Below are 7,354 nucleotides of genomic sequence, written 5' to 3'. Positions count from 1 at the left end.
ATCCCCAGTTCATCATGGGCAATTTCTGCAGGGATGGTTTGCGGGATTTTTAAAATTCTTCGAAAGAATTTATCTTCATGCTGTTGAAGTTGCTTACAGTCCCTGAAGCCCCATACCTCAGCACCATACAAGGCCTTTGCTGTGCTGATTGAGCCATATAGTGCCATTATCTGTTCTGGGCACCAACGTCCCAATCTACGGGCGAAACTTGAGATGGCCCCATTTGAGGAGAGAAGCTTGGTGCAATGGGCCTCAAGCAGGTGATTAAACTGCATGTCCCCGTCCATTAGCAGCCCTAGATAGGGGAAGGTCTTTACTTTGCCCAGGGTATGTGAACCAATTTTAAACACGCTCTTGCTGGCGGGTTTTTTGCCGGCCACCATGACAAAAGATTTTGTTAGGTTGACAGACAGGTCCAAGTCCCCCATGAACTCAACAAATCCGTCCACCGGGAGTTGCAAAGCCCTTGGGGTCCTGGCCAGCAGGACCGCGTCATCCGCGTACAATAGTACTGGGACACGACGCGGTCCTACTTTAGGGGAGTCAGCTTCTAGAGCAATAAGGGCACTCTCTAGGGCGTTAATGTAAAGGGAGAAAAGAAAAGGGGCTAATATGCACCCTTGTCTTACTCCCCCTGAACATAAAAATTGATCAGTTTGCCCCCCTCCGGGCTGAAGCGGACCTTGGCCGTGGTGTTCCAGTGCAGCTCTTTCAGGATGTTAATCAGCCCCTCCTCTATCCCTAGGTTGTGCATCATGGACCACAGTTTAGACCTATTGACGTTGTCAAAGGCCGCGGCTAGTTCCATAAATGCCATGTAGACCGTGCCCCTGCCTGCTTTCGTATATTTAGCTGTCAAAAGATACAAATTTAGGCACTGGTCCCTTGTCGATCTGCCCTCCCTAAACCCATATTGTATTTCAGCCAAGATATGATGTTCCTCGGTCCACTCCATAAGCCTGTTTAAAATCGCTCGCCCCAAAATTTTAGCAGAAACATCAATAAGCGAGATCGGCCTATAACATTTAGTGGCATCCCTGGACCCTTTTTTAAATATCGGTACAATCAGTGCCGTGGACCAGGAGCGTGGTAGGGCAGATTTGATGGCTGCATTTATGACCCTTGTTAAAATTGGTGCCCATAAGTCTATATTGCTTCTATATAGATCCGGTGGAGTACCATCCGGACCAGGGGCCTTGTTTGGGGTCAACCCGCTGATTGCATTTGTTATCTCCACTAGCGAGAGGGAGATTTTGTCACTCCGTGTGCCCTGCCATTCGCCCTCCTGAATTGCTAGGTGTAACTTATTATATAGCCCTTGGAAGTGATTGACCCATTGCTCTGGGAGGATGTTACTATTAATCGCTGGGGCAGAATTCTCGTTGAAACAGGGCCGATTTACAATTCTCCAGAATTCCGCAAAATCCCTGTTTTCTCCCGCCTCTCTCAGGTCAGCCCACACTTCTGCCTAAAGCAGCTTCTTCCGCTCTTTTACTTTGGTTCTGTAGTTAAATCTGCAAGTGGACACTTCTGTCTTATTCCTTGGTTTAACTTTAAGACAGGCTTTTAGATCCCTTAGGGCTTTGGAGCAGCTCTTGTCGAACCAACGTGGGTTCTTCTGCTCTTTCCTCGGGCCTTTGACTTTCAGCATTTTATCCACTATGTTTGTGAGGATTGTGAAGGATTCCATTAATTCCGGACCTTCCTTTAGGGGGTCCAAACAGTCTTCTATCTCTTTTCTACCATATTGGACAAGAGATTTATAAAACTCATCAGAGTTTACCCTTGCCCACTTAAGACGCCTACCCTGGTCTGTTGGCTGGAGGCTAATTCCCCCCCCTTTGCGTTTACCCACCCCACACACATGTTTGATTTCTAGAACAAGAGGGTTATGGTCACTAAAGGGACTCCATTTAGTTTTGACCCTGGCAATTCTGTTTTTAGCAAAGGAGGATATTAGTATATAATCTATTATGGTAGAACTCCCTCTGCCTTTGAAGGTTGGAACATATGTACCCTCTGCCTCTGGGACTATTAGGTCCATCGTGTGTACTAATGAATGGGCTTCTAACATTGCGTTTAATTGTGTGCCCTCCTGGTTATGTTCCCAATGGGGTCCCTCATTAAAGGGGCAAGTGTCCCAATATAGATGATCCTGAAGCAGATCTGGGCAGAGATGACAATTAAAGTCGCCCAATACTATTGTCATTGGTACCCCCCCCCCTTCTTCAACTCAGCCTCATGTGTAAGTTTCTCATCTAGTTCACTGAGTGCGCCATTTATTCCCTTTATGGGTCCGGGGTTGTAAAAATTAAAAAACTGTACCCTCAGCCCTCTACTCTGGAATATTGCGGTTTGCAGGGTACGTGATGTCCAGGATGGAACAGTCCATTTCCCTTCCAGTGTTAGATCGACATAGAGCGCCAACCCTCCTCTCGCTCTTCACCCCCTACCTTTTTGTGCAGGCACAAAAAAGCACTTATAGCCCTCTATTTGATATAATGCTGCACTGACTGCCCATGTCTCCTGAAATGCCAGGATATAGTATCCCTGGATCTCATTCCTCCATTCCGGGTTATCAAATTTGCCTGCTAAACCCGCTACATTCCATGTCAGAATGTTCACTTTTCGTGTATGTGCTTCCCCGCTGTTCGTATCCCATAAAACAGGGTTTGAATCTATTAACGTTTTGTTGCCAACTCTCGCTATTTCTGTTGTTTTGTTGTTTAGATTTTCTGCCGTGTTTTGAGTGCCTTCGCTACCCTCCGCTTCCTCCCCTTTAGCCAGCGTTACAACCTTTTCTCCCTTATCCTTCTCAGCTTCCCTTAGTCATTCATTTTCATCCATGGATTGTAAGGGGCTGTATCTATTTGTCCATTGGGGACCTCCCTGGTATGCTATAGTTTGCACGCCATACTCCATGGGCCTAGGACCAAGTCCATCTGTGAATCTGTTCCTTCCCAGGAAGTGAAAGTTTGGTTGGCGTGTCACCAATTTCCTGGGGTAAAAGTATGCTAGTGGCAAGGTCCTTATTGTGCTAGTGGTGTTTCTGTTGTCATTGGCTAATATATACTCCACAAGATTCGGATCCCTGAAGTTGGCGATAATACAATTCCCCTCTATTTCTTTCTTTCTTGTTCCCACCCATTGTGCTCTCGCTCTCCTTAAATGTAAAATCTCCCCCCCTCTTCCGCCCTGTAGAGGTCTATGAATGTTTAGCCAGGTTGTAATTTTTTGTTTCAGTTCTGAGAAAGTTTCTCTCTGCCCCCGTCCTAGCCCTGGGACCCCCGTGAAAATAACGACAAAAGGGCTTGCTTCCGGGGGTAGGTTTACACATGGGAGTGGGCCTTGTGCTCTAGCATTATGCTCAGTAAGATATTGTTGGTTTTTTGACTGGTATGAGGTGCCGATGTTATCTGGCTGCCTTGGCCCTCCCACACCCTGTCTTTGAGTATTATTTCTATCCGAGTTTCCATGTGTGTTGGTACTCCCACCCCTGTCTGCAGTTGCCCCTTCAGTCGCAGCATGCACATGAGCAATGGTGCATTGGTCATAGCTAGCACAGTTATTGGATGATACTGGTCGTTGGGCTGGGGCGGTATTTGTTGAGGTCCCCTTAACATTTTGTGTGGGTATTGGGGATTCCCTTGCCTTACTCTGTCTTTGTAGTTCGCTAGCTATTTTATCTATCTTACTCACTAGTGGTTTGATTAAGCTAGTTATAAATGTCTCCAGGTGCTTTTGTAGCTCTAGAATTATAGGGTCAAGCCACCTCGGGGCATTGGGGCGGCTTTGGGTTCTATTATTAGGACTTCATCCTCTATGTCTTTAGACTTACTACACTTATTGATCTTTTTCTTCGCCCTTGTTTGTCTGGTTCTGTTTTGGCGTTTTTTAGTAGGTAGTTTCGGTATTACGTTTGTTTCTGTATTTATGGATGCTTGGTCCTCTGCTGCTACTTGTGCACAGGGGATAGTGTCTAGTGAGTTTTCGCGGCTCCCTTCAGGTGATATATCAACTTGGGTTACATCCTCAGTTTGAGTTGGTGTCAGTGGCAGGGAGGGTAAGGTCATTCATATACGTCTCTCTGCACGCTCAATATCCCCTGCGACCTTTCTTAACATTAAATCAATGACCGTAGGAGTGGCTTTGTGGGTGGATTCATCACCAGGCCCTGGGCCGGGGTTTTTTGGTTTAAGAGGGGTTCCTACTTTGCTCATTGTCGAGCGAGTTTTAGGTTTGGTCGCCATGGTTTTTCAGGTTACAGTGTCAGAAATGTAATCCTTCTTCCTGTTTTGTATAGAACAGTTTGGACAAAAATAGTAAACAAAACAATAGCAATGAGCTGTCTGCTTTCCCCCCCTGGCAGTTATTAGGCTTCCGTGTCCAGTCTTTGTGATTTTGAGTGGGCCCTCAAATTCTTTGGGGAACGGCTTTGACAGTACCTTTCGGCAGAACCACGGGATGTGGCCCGTCCCGTCCCTGGTCGTCCCCGGACGGCCACAGACGGCCCTCCCTTTGCCCGGGCTTTGCCCGGTGTCCCGCGAGGCGGGGCTGACGCTGCACTTATGCGCCTCCTGGCGCGGTCGTTTGCTGGTCGGGGCGCTAGGGCTTCTGGGGGTTGGAGTCCCCTGGCCCGCTCTCCGCTCGGCGGCCGCGCTCCGAGATGGAAGAGGAGCGAGGCGGCGGGAGGCAGGCGGGAAGCGGGAAGCAGACGGATGGCTGGCAGAATGCTCCGCAGGTGTGGGCTGCCCTCTCCCCACAAGGCTGCAGGTAACTTTTTGGCCGAGTCCCCCGCTCAGCCGGGCTGACGCTGCACTTATGCGCCTCCTGGCGCGGTCGTTTGCTGGTCGGGGCACTAGGGCTTCTGGGGGTTGGAGTCCCCTGGCCCGATCTCCGCTCGGCGGCCGCGCTCCGAGATGGAAGAGGAGCGAGGCGGCGGGAGGCAGGCGGAAAGCGGGAAGCAGGCGGATGGCTGGCAGAATGCTACGCAGGTGTGGGCTGCCCTGTCTGTCACTACCTCAGGCTCGATCCTGGTTGCCACAAGCAATAGCAAACGGACGAGTGCGCGGGATTAAATACGGAGTTCAAGTGGTCATAAGTGATGTTTTCTAACATACGCAATCTATGATCATTTACCTTATTGCCCTACCTATGATGTTATGACCGTTGCCTCGTTGGAAAGGAGATTTATGGTTTATGGCAAAGTGATTTATGATCTACGTATTGTTATGACTTACGCCTAGTTGGTAAATTGATTTAAGTGATTCTTATCTAATGTGTTTTATGTATAATACAAAGGATTTTTTATATAACTTTGTTTGTGCTCTGCCTAGTGTGCCACTAGCGTGTGTGTTTGCACATATGCTTTACATATTGTCTCTGGGATAAGCCTGACTGCTCTGCCAAGCTACCAAGTGGAGGAGCAGGTCTTATCTTGTGTGTGTAACTCCCTTACCCTGACTAGAGTGGTGGGTTCTGCCTGGCTATGTGCATACCCTAGGCAGCCAAAACCCCAATTTCAACAGTTTCTAACACCATTTGCTGTCAGTAATACCGGTTTTGGTGGAATTGCCACCACATTTTTACCAGGTGACTATTAATGAGCCTCATAATGTGCTGCTGGGCTATTCAGGTTGTACCTTGTTAACTGATTAACACACTTAAAAATGTTTTTATTCACGTCAGTCAGTAAATAAAACGTAGAAATGTTTTTGTTTCATAGCTGTTATGAAAAACTTCAAGTGAGAGAACCACGTGTGTTTTATTTACAACGTTCATCATAGGAGTCTGTAACACTACAGCAGGCGTGTTTAAAGCTATCCCGGTTCAGCTTGATATTGTTACCTTTATTTCAAAATGATGAGTTTGATCGTTAGTGGCCCTTTCAAGTAGGTTTTTCCTTTGAAGTGCAGGTGATCTATTGAAACCAAAGTAGTTGAAAGGAATCAAAACATGAACATGGATCCTTTGGGCATTTCTTTTACAACAAAGCATTATATAAAATAAATAGGCGTTTCAGGAAGGTATTACATACATCCTCACAAATTGTGAAAGGTTTTTCTTATGTGTTGTTTATCGCTACTCTACAACTATATCAAGCTTTGTACTTTATTTAATTCATATTCCCTATCTGAAATTAAAAGGCGTGCTTTTCTTAGTCTGCTTTTCGTCCATTTGATGTAGTACACAACACATTTGAATTATTTGCATTCTGAATTATCATTTAGCTCTATTTAGAATAAGAATTTATTGTATTTCACTACTTGTAGGAATCAGTTTGAAGGCGCCACCTCCAAATTTACTGCGAGGCTTAATATTGATCGGTCGAGATGCAATTGTTTATAACATAGTCATGACATATTTATGTATATCAATTTCTTTTTTTTGTTCATTGTAATATTCAAGAATGCCGACATCAACGCACAGCCTCCTTATAAATTAGCAATTGGTGCAGCGTGGTCTCTCATGAGCCCTCCTTCCAGACAAAGAGGTAATTATTCGAGTTTATCTGCTGACTAGTGTGGCTGCAGTTTGATGATATCTCCTATAATAGTACTTTTGAGTGTGGGTTCAGTAAAGTGGTATACTAGTGAATATGTAAGGCAGCAATCATTGGTTTTCAAAAGATAGGCATGAAATACTGTGGTAATAACATCGATTTTGAGTTTTGTATTGTAGAATAACTCCTATGAACTTCGGTGCAATAGAACAATTGTCCCCAGTCAGATGTTTTATTATGCCATTTTTATTTTTAGTGTCATGGCATAATTAAGTTTTGGGGCTTGCCTAAAAGGGCTATCAAAGCTAAGCACTGAATGCATTTCTGAAATAGAAAAAGAACTAAACAAATATAAGAAATACAATCGAAAGTTCAACAATGCAATGAGAGACCAGAAATAGTGGAGGGGCTATTAAAGCCAGGAGCTACACCTAGACACTCTGAAGGCTCTCCTTTTGTGTGGCACGTATTATGAATGTTTGGACCTCATTTCTTGCACCCTTGCAGAAAAGGTTATTACTGAAAAGGCACCGAGGATAATGCTAAGAGAAATTATCTGTCATTCATAGGCTTCCCTATAGAGTCCCAAAGAGTTCACATGTTAGGCAGATGAGTCAAGGGAGAGAAAAATACATTTAGGGTGATGTAAATATAGCATTTTTCTGTTTAGATCTACTAGACATTTGGATGTCTACTTTTCCCAAAAAATCGCCATTGCTCTTTTGTTGTTTGGTGTTATTCCCTTTTGAAATAGTTGCATTAAAATATCTGTCAGCTATGTTCAACACCCTTCCTGAGCCTCTTTTTGCCCCGAGGAATCCATCCCGAGGCCATCCATTTTTTAAAAGGGAT

The 7,354-nt window shown here is 45.3% G+C and overlaps 1 pseudogene; it reads right to left on the bottom strand.

The window, feature by feature from the left end:
- Positions 1–1,468: 1,468 nt before the first annotated feature.
- Positions 1,469–7,354, bottom strand: part of LOC144828223 (RNA demethylase ALKBH5-like) — an 86,130-nt pseudogene continuing 80,244 nt past the window's right edge.

This window comes from Lissotriton helveticus, chromosome 4_1, assembly GCF_964261635.1.
Source record: "Lissotriton helveticus chromosome 4_1, aLisHel1.1, whole genome shotgun sequence".
Taxonomy (NCBI): Eukaryota; Metazoa; Chordata; class Amphibia; order Caudata; family Salamandridae; genus Lissotriton; species Lissotriton helveticus.
Note: the sequence above shows the minus strand (reverse complement) of the source record. Positions and strands in the feature narration are given on the sequence as shown.